General features: G+C 39.8%; 1 protein-coding gene across 5 annotated transcripts in view; it reads left to right on the top strand.

Moving 5' to 3' along the window:
• Positions 1-15,218, top strand: part of ADAMTSL3 (ADAMTS like 3) — a 454,464-nt gene that overhangs the window by 108,969 nt on the left and 330,277 nt on the right. The gene's annotated exons all lie outside the window — the stretch shown is intronic.

The raw sequence follows: 15,218 nt of genomic DNA on the forward strand, positions 1-15,218 counted from the left end.
GGTTTCCTGTATACAGCACACTGATGGGTTTTGGATTTTTATCCAATTTGCCAGTCTGTGTCTTTTGATTGGTGCATTCAGCCCATTTACATTTAGGGTTAATATTGTTATGTGTGAATTTGATACTGCCATTTTGATGCTACGTGGCTGTTTTGCCTGTTAGTTGTTGTTGATTCTTCATTATGTTGAAGCCCTTTAGCATTCAGTGTGATTTTGGAATGGCTGGTACTGGTTGATCCTTTCTATGTGTAGTGCCTCTTTCAGGAGCTCTTGTAAAGCAGGCCTGGTGGTGACAAAATCTCTGAGTACTTGCTTGTTCACAATGGATTTTATTTTTCCTTCACTTCTGAAGCTCAGTTTGGCTGGATATGAAATTCTGGGTTGAAAGTTCTTTTCTTTAAGAATGTTGAATATTGGCCCCCACTCTCTTCTGGCTTGTAGTGTTTCTGCCGAGAGATCTGCTGTGAGTCTGATGGGCTTCCCTTTGTGGGTGACCTGACCTTTCTCTCTGGCTGCCCTTAGTATTCTCTCCTTAATTTCAACCCTGTTGAATCTGACGATTATGTGCCTTGGGGTTGCTCTTCTTGCGGAATATCTTTGTGGTGTTCTCTGTATTTTCTGCAATTGAGTGTTGGCCTGTCTTGCTAGGTGGGGTAAATTTTCCTGGATGATGTCCTGAAGAGTATTTTCCAGCTTGGATTCATTCTCTTCGTCCCCTTCTGGTACACCTATCAAACGTAGGTTAGGTCTTTTCACGTAGTCCCACATTTCTTGGAGACTTTGTTCATTCCTTTTTGCGCTTTTTTCTCTGATCTTGGTTTCTCGTTTTATTTCATTGAGTTGGTCTTCGACTTCAGATATTCTTTCTTCTGCTTGGTCAATTCGGCTATTGAAACTTTTGTTTGCTTCGCGAAGTTCTCGTATTGTGTTTTTCAGCTTCTTTAATTCATTCCTATTCCTCTCTAAGTTATCCATTCTTGTTATCATTTCCTTGAATCTTTTTTCAAATCTTTTTTCAAGGTTCTTAGTTTCTTTGCATTGATTTAATACATGATCTTTTAGCTCACAATAGTTTCTCATTATCCATCTTCTGAAGTCTAAGTCATTCTTTGTCCAGCTTTGTTCCCTTGCTGGTGAGGAGTTTTGGTCCTTTCTAGGAGGCGAGGTGTTCTGGTTTCCGGTGTTTTTCTCCTTTTTGCGCTGGTTTCTTCCCATCTTTGTGGATTTGTCCGCTGGTCATTTGCGTAGTTGCTGACTTTTCGATTGGGTCTCTGAGTGGACACCCGGAATGTTGATGATGTAGTATTTCTGTTGCTTGGTTTTCCTTCTACCAGTCTAGCCCTTTCGCTGTACGACTGCTGAGGTCCGCTCCAGACCCTGCTTGTCTGGGGTGCACCTGTAGCAGCTGTGGCACAGCGAGGGATGCTACCAGTTTCTTTTTCTGCTATCTTTGTCCCAGGATGATGCCTGCCTAATGTCAGTCTTTTGGATATAGAGGGGTCAGGGAGCTGCTTGAGGAGACAGTTTGTACTTTATACGGGCTTAATTGCTGAGCTATGCGCTCTGTTGTTCATTCAGGGCTGTTAGGCTGCTATGTTTGATTCTGCTGCAACAGAGCTCATTAAGAAACCCCTTTTTTTTTTTTTCTCAAATGCTCTGTGTTGAGGGGTTTGGGCTTTATTTTTGGATGTTCGATGAGGTGTCCTGCCCAGCTAGAAGGCAGACTAGCCACTGTTTGGCTGCCGAGGCTCTGCCCTGCTGTTGTGTGATTCGCCCTGTTCCTGCAGGCTCTGCTGTAGTCTCCGCCACGCCCTGCAGCGGAGTCTCTTCGTTGTAGCGTGTTGCCTCAGCAACAGCAGGCTGCATCAGCAGTGGGCGTGTATCTCAGTAAGGACGGGTTGCCTCGGCAACGGTTGGCTGCGTCAGCAGTGGGCATGTATCTCAGTTGGGGCGGGTTGCCTTGGCAACGGCTGGCTGCATCAGCAGTGGGCGTGTATCTCAGTTGGGGCGGGTTGCCTCGGCAACGGCTGGCTGCGTCAGCAGTGGGCGTGTATCTCAGTTGGGGCAGGTTGCCTCGGTAGTGGTGGACGCCCCTCCCCCACAGAGCGTCTCGGACCATCTGCTCGGGATAGTTTGAAATCGTGGTTTTGTTCGTACCACTGGGTATCCCAAATGATCTGTCCCTGCAATCCCCTGGGCTGGGCTACTGTCCAAGTCTCCTTCAGTCTCACGTCCAGCCCTCTCAGGTCTCAGGTTGCCAGTTCAACAGGGCACCCGGACACACGTGCCCTGTGGGGATTGCTGGGTAGGGCCGGCCACCGCCGCCCCGGCTGCCGGCTTCGCCAGGCAGACCTACTGCCTGGCGTCCTGTGTCTTTTTATACTTGGGAGTTTCCCCGTTCTGTGGGCAACAAAGATCAGTCTGTAAATGCAGCTCTGACTCACCGTTTGCGGATTCAACGCGAGCTCCAATCCTGGGTTGTTCTCACAGCGCCATCTTGAGTCCTCCCCGAGATTAACCTTTTTGAGGGCAGCTACTAAATTGGGTTTGGTGAATGCTGTTGAGTGGGTAAGTGACTTCTAACTTTGCTTAACCTGCAAAACTTTGGCTACCTCTCTGAAGACTTGATAGTTTGAATGGTTAGGGTTTGAAACATGCAAAAGTCATCTACCTAAGGCCATTATTACCTAACCAGGCAGACTCACCTACCATTTTTAGTCAAGGAATTGGATTTTGCTGTCAGCTTTTCCATTCTTTGTGCCACTGGTCTAAGGTGCCACTGAGGCAGAATTCCCTGTCCCAGTTTTCTCTTTTCACCTGGTGAATGCTTGCCAAGAAGCCTGTCTTGGGGCAACACCTGGGGCAACACAAACCCCGTAGGTGGCCCAGAGCATGCAGACTGCCCTCCAATCCCAGAAGGAGAAGTATGAGATAGAAATAATGCACTGGCTTCCTTCATTACTTACTTTAGTAGCTGTCAAATAATATTTCTTGTGGGAGCTTATTTAAAGCCTATGCTCCTAAAATGTGGTCTGGGTAATATTCTTGATGAGTCGTTGGCACAAACCCGTGTTTTTCTATGTGAAATGGCTAACCATGGAAGGAAGTAAATCACTAAGAAAAGTCAAAAAAATTTTTTTTAAAACTTGATATCGTTAAACTTGAGAAACTATTTTTTTTTTTTTCTTGGAAAGAGAAGCCTACTTTGGATTGTCAACTATAAATGCTTTGATTATGGTTTGGAGTATGTTGAAATTAAGAGATCTTTATCGTTATTTTGTGGTTGTAAATGGGGGGCCAGAAAATATATAAAGTGATCTATAGGAACCTGCTTGGAAGGGATGAAAAAAATTACATCCATGTAGAGTACCATTTTGCTCTAATGTGATAAACAAAAGTGAAGCAGTTTGCATTGTTATAACTTTATCAGAAGGTTGAGGATTTTAACAACATGTGATTGTCATAATGATTAGAAAGGATTTTTGTCTTCGTAAGTCATTATGAGAGTAAAGAGGTTTGGTTGTGTGGACCCGCATACTCTAGAACAAGTTTCTCCTCCTCAGCACTGTTGACATTTTGGGTCAGGTATTCTTTGTGGTGGGGGCTGTCTTGGGCACTGCATGTCTGGCCTCCACCCACTGAATGCCAGTAGCACCTCCCTCTCCTAGGCTGCAACAATGGTAAATGTCTCCAGGAATCTCAAAATGTTCCCTGGGGGACAAAACTATCTGACAGAAAAGCACCATTCTAGAACATTTGTTGAAATATGTGAGGCTGGAAGTTAATAGTCTGTAGCATCTCACTGCCTTGTTCAATCTGCCTTGGGATGCCCTGAGGCAGTTTCAATAAATATACTCACAGGAGTGCCAGCCACCAAGACAGGCTTCTTGGCAAGCATTCACCAGAGAGGCCCAGATTTGGGCCTTGGGTTTTGAAGGCACAGTTAGATGACTTCTTTACACCCAGGTTGGATTGATTTATTTGTCAGAATAATTAACATTTTCAAAATGTTAGAAGTTGTTTTAACAATCCAGCAGTTTGGAAAAGGTACAAAGAAAACTACAAAGCACACTACATCCTACTTTCCAGAAATAAGTAGTGCTCATATGTGGTAAATAGCATTCTAAGCATTTTCATGCACATACACAAATGGGGTTTTTGGATAAGATAAATAAATAGGCACAGTGCTATAGAAATGCCATCACATGATGCATGCCATTTTAAATTAAAAATATTTAATTTTATGTGAATTTAATAGATGATAAGGAAATGAAACAAAACTGAATGATTTGCTAAGCTTGAGATGAATGTTTAATTACAGCAGAATAAATTATTTTCTTAATGATATCTCTAAGTATATCAAAAAGATTAGGAGATTGCCATTACTATGTTTTAATATTTAATATTTAAATTTCAATCAATGGTACTTGATTTCCTTACAACTTTCTTCCATTTACTTTCCAGTTTTATATTAGTTATGTTGTTATATATGCCAATTTATAGAGTATATATTCTACAACACTAATTTTCCTGTAGTTTATTCGAAGTTTAATGTTTAAATGGATTAAATGCTCACCACCATTCCTTTTACATGACCTCTATAATCCTGTTTTTAAAATTTTGACTCATTTCCTAGCTAGTTGAATTTTATCATCAACTTTTTCAAGAAAGACTCTATTTCCTGAGTTTTTCAGGTTTTTTTTTTTTTTCATTTTAAAACCTTCATGTTGCCTTACTCTTTTTAAAAATTATTGTGGTAAAATATACATTGTTTAACATTTACCATTGTAAGCATTTTTAAGTGTACAGTTTAGTGGCATCAAGTACATTCACATTGTTGTGCAACCATCACCGCCATCCATCTTTAGAACTTTATTTTCTCTTCCAAAACTGAGTCTACTGTGCCCATTAAATAATAACCCCCTGTTCTCTCCTCCTCCAGTCCCTGGCAAACACCATTCTACTTTCTGTCTCTGTCAATTTGACTACCCTAGGCACTTCATAAGTGGAATCATACAATATATATCTTTTTGTGTCGCTTATTTTACTTAGCATAGTGTCTTTAAATTCATCCACATTGTAGCCTGTGCCACAATTTCATTCTTTTCTCAAGCTGAATAATATTCCATTAAATGTATATACTATATTTTGCTTCTCTACTTATTTGCCAGTGGACATTTGGGTTGTCTGCTCCTTAAGGTTTTTATGAATACTGCTGTTATCAACATAGTGGTACAAACATTTGTTTGAGTCCCTGCTTTCATTTTTTTTTCTTTGACGTAGTCTTAATCTGTCACCCAGGATGGAGTGCAGTGGCATGATCTCAGCTCACTGCAACCTCTGTCTTCCGGGTTCAAGTGATTCTCATGCCTCAGCCTTCTAAATAGCTGGGACTGTGGGTTCCCGTCACCACATCTGGCTAATTTTTGTATTTTTAGTAGAGACAGGGTTGTGCCATGTTGACCATGCTACTCTCGAACTCCTGACCTCAGGTGATCTGCCTGCTTGGCCTCCCAAAGTGCTGGGATTACAGGCATGAGCCACTGTGCCTGGCACCCTGCTTTCAGTTCTTTATGGTATATACACAGAAATGGAATTGCTCGATCATATGGTAATACATCAAACTCTAAGGAACTATCATAATGTTTTCCACAGTGATTGCACCATTTTACATTCCCACCAGCAATGAACAGATGTTCTAATTTCTTCACATCCTCACTGTATTAGTCCATTTTCACACTGCTGAAAAATTCATACCCAAGACTGAGTAATTTATAAAGGAAAGAGGTTTAATTGGCTCACATGGCTGAAGAGGCCTCATAATCATGGCAGAAGACAAAGGAAAAGCACAGAGATGTCTGACATGGTGGCTGGCAAAGAGATAATTTGTGCAGGAGAACTACCCTTTATAAAACTGTCAGATGTTGTTAGACTTATTCACTATAATGAGAACAGCAAAAGAAAGACTTGTTCTCCTGATTAAATTATCTCCCACTGGGTCCCTCCAATGACACGTGGGAATTACGGGAGCTGCAATTTGAGATTTGGATGTGGATGCTGCCAAACTATATTATTCCATCCCTGGCCCCTCCCAAATCTCATGTCCTCACATTTCAAAACCAAGCATGCCTTTCCAGAAGTCTCCCAAGTCTTAACTCATTTCATTCATTAACTCAAAAGTCCACAGTCCAAAGTCTCATCTGAGACAAGGCAAGTCTCTTCTGCCCATGAGCCTGTAAAATCAAAAGCAAGTTAGTTACTCCCTAGATACAATGGAGGTATAGGTATTGGGTAAATATACCCTTCCGAATGGGAGAAATTGACCAAAACAAAGGGGCTACAGGCCCTATAAAAGACAGAAATCCAGTGGGACAGTCAGATCTTAAAGCTTCAAAATGATCTCCTTTGACTCCATCTCTCACATTCAGGTCACACTAATGCAAGAGGTGGGCTCCCATGGCCTCGGGGAGCTCTGTCCCTGTGGCTTTTGAGGGTACAGCTCCCTTCCTGGCTGCTTTCACAAGCTGGCATTGAGTGTTTGCAGCTTTTCCAGGTGCACGGTGCAGGCTGTTGGTGGATCTACCATTCTGAGGTCTGGAAGAAGGTAGACCACTAGGCAGCACCCCAGTGATGACTCTGTGTGGGGGCTCACACCCCAATTTCCCCTTCCACACTGTCCTAGCAGAGGCTCTCCATGAGGGCTCTACCCCTGCAGCAAACGTTTGCATGGACATCCAGGCATTTCCATACATCCTCTGAAATTTAGGTGTAAGTTCCCAAAGCTCAATTCTTGACTCCTGTGAACTCACAGGCTCAACATCATGTGGTAGCTGCCAAAGCTTTGGGCTTTCACCCTCTGAAGCCATGGCCCGAGCTGTACCTTGGCCACTTTTAGTCACATCTAGAGTAGCTGAGATGCAGGGCACCAAGTCCCTAGGCTGCATATAGCAGTGGGGTGCCCTGGGCTCTGGCTCATGAAACAACTTTTTCCTTCTAGGCCTCTGGGCTTGTGATGGGAGAGGCTGCCACAAAGGTCTCTGACATGCCCTGGAGACATTTTCTCCATTGTCTTGGTGACTAACCTTTGGCTCCTTGTTACTTATGCAAATTTCTGCAGCTGGCTTGAATTTCTCCTCAGAAAATGGGTTTTTCTTTTCTGTCATATCTCAGGCTGCAAATTTTCTGAACTTTTATGCTCTGTTTTCATTTTAAAACTGAATGCTTTTAACAGCATCCAACTAACCTCTTGAATGCTTTACTGCTTAGAAACTTCTTCTGTCAGATACCCTAAATCATCTCCCTCAAGTTCAAAGTTCCACAAATCTTTGGGGCAGGTGCAAAATGCTGCCAGTCTCTTTGCTAAAGCATAGCAAGAGTCATCTTTGCTCTAGTTCCCAACAAGTTTCTCATCTCTATCTGAGACCTTGTCAGCCTGAATTTCGTTGTCCATGTCATTATCAACGTTTTGGTTACAGCCATTCAACAAGTCTCTAGGAAATTCCAAACATTCCTGCATTTTTCTGTCTTCTGAGCCCTCCAAACTGTTCCAATCTCAGCCTATTACCCAGTTCCAAAGTCACATCTACATTTTCAGGTATCTTTAAAGCAGCATCCCACTCTACCAGTACCAATATACTGAATTAGTCTGTTTTCATGCTGCTGATAAAAACATACCCAAGACTGGGTAATTTATAAAGAAAAAGTTTAATTGACTCACAGTTCCACATGGCTGGGGAGGCCTTACAATTGTGGTGGAAGAGGAAGGAAGAGCAAAAGGACATCTTCATGATAGCAGGCAAAGAGAGAAAGATTTGGGTGGGGACACAGCCAAACCATATCACACACTAACAGTTAATTTTTTTCCTGTTTGTTTGTTTTATAATAGTTATCCTAATGGGTATGAAGAGGTATCTCATTTACATTTCCCTAATGGGTATGAAGTGGTATTTCATTTGCATTTCCCTAATGATTTGTGATGTTGAACACCTTTTAATCTGCTTATTGACCATTTATGTATCTTCTTTGGAGAAATGTTCATGTCTTTTGCCCAATTTTTAACTGGGGTTTTTCTTTTTGTTGTTGTTGCTAAATTGTAAGAGTTCATTATATATTCTGGATATTAACCCCTTGTCAGATATATTATTTTCAAATATTTTTCCCATTCTCTGGATTACCCTTTCATTCTGTTAAGAGTGTCCCCTGATGCACAGAGGTTTTAATAATGATGAGGCACTTTTATTCTTGAATAGTGCTTAGGTAGGTGTAATATTCTTGGGTGATTTTTTCTTGTGGGATTTTGTAGGCACTGCTTCCTCATGTTCTGGCATTAGATGTTGCTGTGGAGAAGGCAGACCTTTCCCCTTGCAGGCCACTTGCTTTCACTGCTCAAACCTCTCAGAAATTCTTCTGATCCACATCTTTTCATTTTTGTTTTATTTAGAAAACACAGAAAGATAAAATTTCAGAGACTAGTATAACAAACTCATGTATACCCATCCCCAGAAGTAGCTCATGTTAATATTCTATTATTTTTGAGTGGCAGTATTTTTTTAAATCACTGTTTTGACATGCACATAGTTTTATAAGTTTCCTGGGTTGGGTTCTAGGAACACCTGAGCGGAAGATTCATATCCAAGTGATTTATTTCAGTGGAATTCACAAAGGACATGAGAGAACCAAGACAGGGAAGCAGAAGACAGAAAGGAGCATAGCAAAGATAAGATTTGAGGTGAAGCTCAGCCATTGCTTATCCATTGGCAGCTCTGTAGGATAAATTACTCAGAAGAGTTTGTTCTACCTTAGGGCAAGGGATCTTGCCTAAATCTAAAGTTTGAAATATATTAAAACATAAATATATTATTTTCCATCCTTTTATCATTTTAGGGCCTACAGAATCTGCAGTGATATTCCACATTTCATTCTTAAAATGGATTTTTAGTGACTTTTCTTTCTTTTATTTTTTTATAGTCTTGCCAATGAATTTAATTTTATTAGTCTTTGAAGAATATAGCAAAGGTCTACCTCAAATGAAGCATATCCTACATCTATGCTCTCTAGCATTAAGAAGCCTGACTCTGTTTGCTTCTTAGCAGACATGCCCAGGCAGGTCTTAACTTGTAATGCATACCTTTCCTTATTTAGGTAGGTCAAGTCTTTTCTAAGTAACTTCCTCTTTTCTTTGTTCTTCACTGCTCCTTACCTATTTAAGAAAGTTTTAAGGTATTAGCCACTCCAGTCTAGTTTAGACTTTGAGGTCCAGTTCTAGCCAATGGGTGCAGGACATAGCAATAGGGCCCAGCTATGTAAAGGATAAATATTTCTGCCTTTCCTTTGTTTATTGCACTCCTGTGGCAAGATTGACTGCCCTTTCTGCAGAAAGTAAAATTGCCTTGCTGAGAAAACTTATTGTCTGAGTGGTAATTCTTCTTGGCAATACCAGAGAATAAGCATTTACTTCTAACAGTCTTTTTTTTATTTGTTGATCCTTTTGCCTATATTTTTGTTTTCCTTTTCATAATTGCTGTTCTCATCCTTATTATTTTCTTTCTTCTGCTTTCTTTGGGTTGAATGTGTTGTCATTTTCCTATGTCTTGAAATAGTTTGAGATCATTGACTTTTTTCATCTTTCTTCTTTTCAAATATGTGCATTTAAAACTACAGATCCCTTTCCAATCATAGCTTTAGCTGCTTTACTCAAGTTTTAGTGTGTAATATATTTATCTTCATTCTTAAGAGTTATTTTCTAATTTTCATTATGATTTATTTTTTAACCTATGGAATGTTTTTGGACATTTTCTAGTTTTAAACTTGAGCTTCTTTGCCTTGTTGGCTGAGAAAAAAACTTATATGATTTCAATGCTTTGAACTTTTGAGATTTTCTATATGGCCCAGATCATGATAAATGGTTATAAAGATTTCATAAATACAAAGAATATATATTCTGAGATGGTTAGTTTTAGCTTTGTATACATAGTTTCAATTTGTAATTTGTTTCCATATTCTATACCATTACTGATTTTTTTCTCTTGCTTGATAAGTTAATAATAGTTGTGTTAAAACCTCCCACCATCATTATGGATTTTTCTATTTTTTCTTATGGTTCTTTCAGTTTTTGCTTTATATATTTTACAGTTATGTTATTAGGTACATCTACTTTTAGAATTTGTTTCTTCTAGTGAAATCAGACTTCCAACATTATGTAGTATCTCTCTGTCTTAAAGCCTACTTTGTCTAATTAGTGTAACTAAGCCAGATTTATTTTGGTTAGTAGTCTTATGGTATATATTTTTTTCAATCTTTTATTTTTAATCTTTCTGGTCATTATATTTAAGATATGTCTCTTTTAAACAGAATATAACTGAATTTTAAAATCTTATCCTGACAACCTGTCTTTTAATTGGTACATTTATTCTATTTGGGTTTAATGTAATTGATATATTTGCATTTAAATCTTCCATTTTACTATGAGCTTTTACAATTTATCCATCTGTCTATGTTCCTTTTTCTCTCCATTTTTGCCTTTTTTTTGGATTGATTGAATGTGTTTTCTCATATATCTTTTCCCATATACATTAATTTGGAAGACATACACTCTTCTGTTTTTTTTTTCTAGTGGTAACTCTAGAACTTAAAACATCTATCCTTGACTTATCAAAGTTGAATATTAATTGGTCCTTTTATCTTCTTCACAGATGATAAAAGGACCTTAGATTATTTTAATGCCATTTATCCCTCTTCTGACTCATAGGCTGTCACTGTTAGGTATGTTAATTCCATGTAAATATTTAAAATTCCACAGTTCATTATAATTGCTTTTTTACACAATTGCTGCTCATTTAGATTTACCCACATGTTTACCATTCTTATTTTTGCTCTCCATTTCTTACATTATCTCCAATCTTCCTTTAATCTTAAAAACACCCTTTAATATTTCCTTTAAGGCTGGTCTGCTGAAGATGAATTCTCTTTTGTCTGACAATCTCTTTATTTTACTTTCATTTTCTGGCAGACATTTTTGTTTTTGTAGTTGTCCTCAATGGCATGGTTAATCTATATTATCTAGCCCACAGTTCTTCTCCATCAGATTTTTAAATTTGGCAACCTACAGTTACCTCTTTTCAATCTTACCTGATGTTGTGTTATACATGCTTCATGATGACTAATCCAAGAGCATAGACAATATCCTATTAAATCTTCTCTTGTGTAAAGTATCTGTAAGAGTTTATTTTTAACAAAAATAAAGTCAATATGAAACAACCAAGTGGTCTTTGTTTTATTTTTAAGCTACATGTTGTATGTATGTTTCTTACTTCTGGAAAATAATGGCATTCCATAGCAATACTGTGAAGAATCTTATATCAGTTATAAATATACATGTCTTTTGATTTACTTTTTTTTTTTAATGGAGTCTCACTCTGTCATCCAGGCTAAAGTGCAGTGATGCAATCTCAGCTCTGTCTCCCAGGTTCAAATGATTCTTGTGCCTCAGCCTCCTGAGTAACTGGGACTACAGGTGTGCACCACCACACTTGAATAATTTTTAGTAGAGACAGGGTTTCACCACGTTGGCCAGGCTGGTTTCAAACACCTGAGTTCAAGTGATCCACCCACCTCGGCCTCTGGAAGTGCTGGGATTACATGTGTGAGTCACTGCACCCAGCCTTGATTTATTTTCAAGCTGATAGTCATTTGTCACCAACAAGCTCCCAGTGTGGTCTACAGAGGCCAGGCAGATAATATGAATCCTCACAGTGAATGGGGACTGGGCACATTAGAGGCCACATGCCCCTTATAAACTGGATGGTCACATTTAGTTTTAATTATTGTCATGCTGTGATGTAAATTCTATTTTAATTTCCTCTTTTATTTTCCTGAAAATCAGAAATTTAGATTTTTTTCTGAGACACTCTAGGCCTCAGAAATCTACATTTTTATGTGAAATATTTTTATATTTAAATCTTAAAAAATAATTCTTTTTTTGGGGCTCATTTTGTAGAATATGCAATCATTGTTAAATAAATCAAACTTGCAGGTCAGATTCCTCCCAGAGACCAACAGCTTGTTCCCTTTATCTTAACCATTATTGGGTACACTTCTGTCATTCTGTACACACAGGTGCTGAGAATACTGCCTCAAGGGTGGGCTTGAGGATGCTTGGGAAGCCTGAATGAAACTGACATTTGCCACAAATCATTTAATACAGAAGCCTGGGAGTCACCCTAGCAACTCCTTTCTTCCTGCATCTGGTCAGCTGCCAGCTCCTATTGATTGTAGCACCCTTGAACTCTGCATCTATGCTTTCCTCCTGCAGACACTGGTAAATCTAGTCTAGACTCTTGTTTCTTACATGTCAGTGGCCTTCTAGCTATGCTCTCTGATGTGAGGCTTTGCTCCCTCAATCTTTCCCCGCACTCCTGCCAGAGTAATTTTTCCAAAATACAATCTGCCCAAGTCACTCCTCTGCTTAAAAATATTCCAGTGAGTCAATAAATTACTGTACTGGAAAGCTGCTCCTTGCCCTCCAGATTCACCCTCCACCCTTCCCTGCCCTGTGCTCCACCCACTGGAAAGCTGACCCATATGGACAGCATTAGTGGTCTCCCTTGCCCTCTGGCTCCTGGTTGGGTCTGGCCAATAACAAGCTCTGCAGGGGGATTGGAGAGAGGGAGAACAGAAGTGTGTTTGTTTATTTCCCCAGCTCTCTCTTTGTGGGTTGCTGTGGGCTCTGATTCTCAACTGAGACCTTAGCTCCTCTCAGGCAGCCCTATGTACACAGCCTCTGCCTGCCCTTGCTCCATCTAGCATGCAGGGCCAAGGCAGAGATCATTAGAATCATCAGATCCACAGAATCTGCTGGTACCAGCCCCAGGATGCTGCACCAGCCCTCATGGTTTCCCTGTACCCTGTCCACCACCTTGGTAAATAGCGTATTTTAAAAATGCTTTTCAAGCAGGCTTGACAAGTGTGTTAGTGTTGGTGAAATAATGAGAAATGTGTGCTCAGCATATGGGATATGATGTGAGCAGGAGCCACCAGAGACGAAGCTGGAGAAAGGGTAGGATAGGGCACAAACTGCCTAGAGGGGCAGAATGTGTGTCCTGAGGAATTAGTGAAGGGCTTTAAAGGGGGTAAAATAATTAGGAGCACATTGACTAGGAAAGTGTCAACCAAACCCTAGAGGCCATCAACTCTCAGGATGAGTTGTGGAGCAGTAGAAGGTATAATGGACCAGAGAAGGGAGACATGAGATACAGGGATACGGAGAATTTCTCAATAGTACCTAGCACACAGCTTTAGATATATGGGTGTTTAATATGTCCTGGTCAAACTGAATTGTTGTGTCTGTGTGACAGTTTGAGTGACGTTTTTATGCCATTTACCCAATTCATATTTTAAAATTTCATTTGTTAAAGACCTTAAGGTAGTATTAACCTGAAAGAATTTATTTACTGTTAACTAAATCTGGGTCATTTGAGATCTCCTTAAATAACCTTTGTGGTAACATTGGAATGAACATTTATTTGATGTCTGGGAAGTAATATCCCAGTGGAACTCATTTTATTTTGGGTTGTTTTTAATATGGAGCTGTTAATATAGCATTTCCAATAAGTGATCTTATATGTGAAACCTGTGTTTAATTACTAATGTTTTAGCAAGACTAGTAGAACTGTACTATTCATTATAAGTCACAGATTTAAGAACTTGTCAGGAAAATATTTTATGATTTGATTTATGCCTGGGGATCCAGGAAAGGCAAGCAGTACTTGAGTCTTTATGAGACGGTGAACATACTTATTCCTACAATATTTTTGGCTTTTACCAGCCCTATTATATAATGAGTAAACAATATCTTTTTTGAAATTTTTCATCCAAAATATTCCCTAGCTAGAGCTTTACTTAGGAAAATATGATTTTCTAAGAGATCTGTAAGCCTGATAGTTTGAACCAAACAACACAAAGTGCATATTGCTTCTTGGAAGTGTTTTCTTAGCATTACCTTTAGTGTTTTTCTCTTCCCTTAAAAAAAAAAAACAACTTTTATTGGGTGTTTTATTGTGCAAACTATATGTGTTTGTTATATAACATTGGAAATTATAGATGAACATAGAAGAAAGTAAAAAGTGTTTGTAATTCCATCACAATTGGAAAATAGAGATAAGCTCAAAATAAGGACTCACATGTAACCTATCATACAGAAGAAGGTGATGGGGATATGTGAGGTGCTGCCTGTGCTTCCAACAGGGTTGCTATGTTTAGTGGAAAGTCTATCCCAGCTTTCTTAACCAAGGTAAAAATTGCTTCTGTTTCAGGGTCTCCTTGCTCTAGGCCCCTTGTGTCTGTTGCTCTTGACAACCAAGGATTGCCATTGCCTCACCACAGCTCTTGTCCCGGTCACCTGATGCTCATTGATTTGGGAGCTACTTGAGGGCCAGATCCACACTGGTATTCCCAGGGCACCAAGGACAGAGCCTTGAACTTAGCAAGCTCTTGGAATAGTTTATGTGAGAGAATGCACGAATGCATGTGAGTTCATGAACATCAGTCAGGAATGTGAATTCCTCAAGAAAAAACCTAGATAAAATGAAATACATTTGAAAAGCAGAAGTGTAGCTCTGCTTGCAATATAAGGGGGGGAAGTACAAGACTTCATGGAGATATTGAAGGAATGTTGTGGTCAAGCAGATCACAGCAGCAGATGTATTTGATCCAAGATGCGAAATGCTAACTGTGAGTGATGATAGCTGGGCTGCTGTATTTGACTGGATTCCTGCTCATGAAAGGAAGTGGAGCATCAGTGGGGAAAACACACAGATGTCCATAGGAAAATGAAGGCTTTGTCTGGGGTAAGACAGAAAGGACTTCTGCCTGGGCCCTTCTTTTTTTAAGAAGAAAATAACTTTTATTGAATGTTTTATTGTAAAATTATACATGTTCATTGTATGACATTAGAAATTATAGATGAGGGCTGGGTGTAGTGGTTCATGCCTGTAATTATAGCACTTTGGGAGGCCTAGGCAGGTGGATCACCTGAGGTCAGGAGTTCAAGACCAGCATGGCCAAGATGATGAAACCCTATCTTTACTAAAAATACAAAAAGTGGCCGTGCATGGTGATGCATGCCTGTAATCCCAGCTACTTGCAAGGCTGTGGTGGGATAATTGCTTGAACCTGGGAGGTGGAGGTTGCAGTGAACCAAGATCATGCCACTGCACTCCAGC

Source organism: Callithrix jacchus, chromosome 6 (genome assembly GCF_049354715.1).
Source record: "Callithrix jacchus isolate 240 chromosome 6, calJac240_pri, whole genome shotgun sequence".
NCBI lineage: Eukaryota > Metazoa > Chordata > Mammalia > Primates > Cebidae > Callithrix > Callithrix jacchus.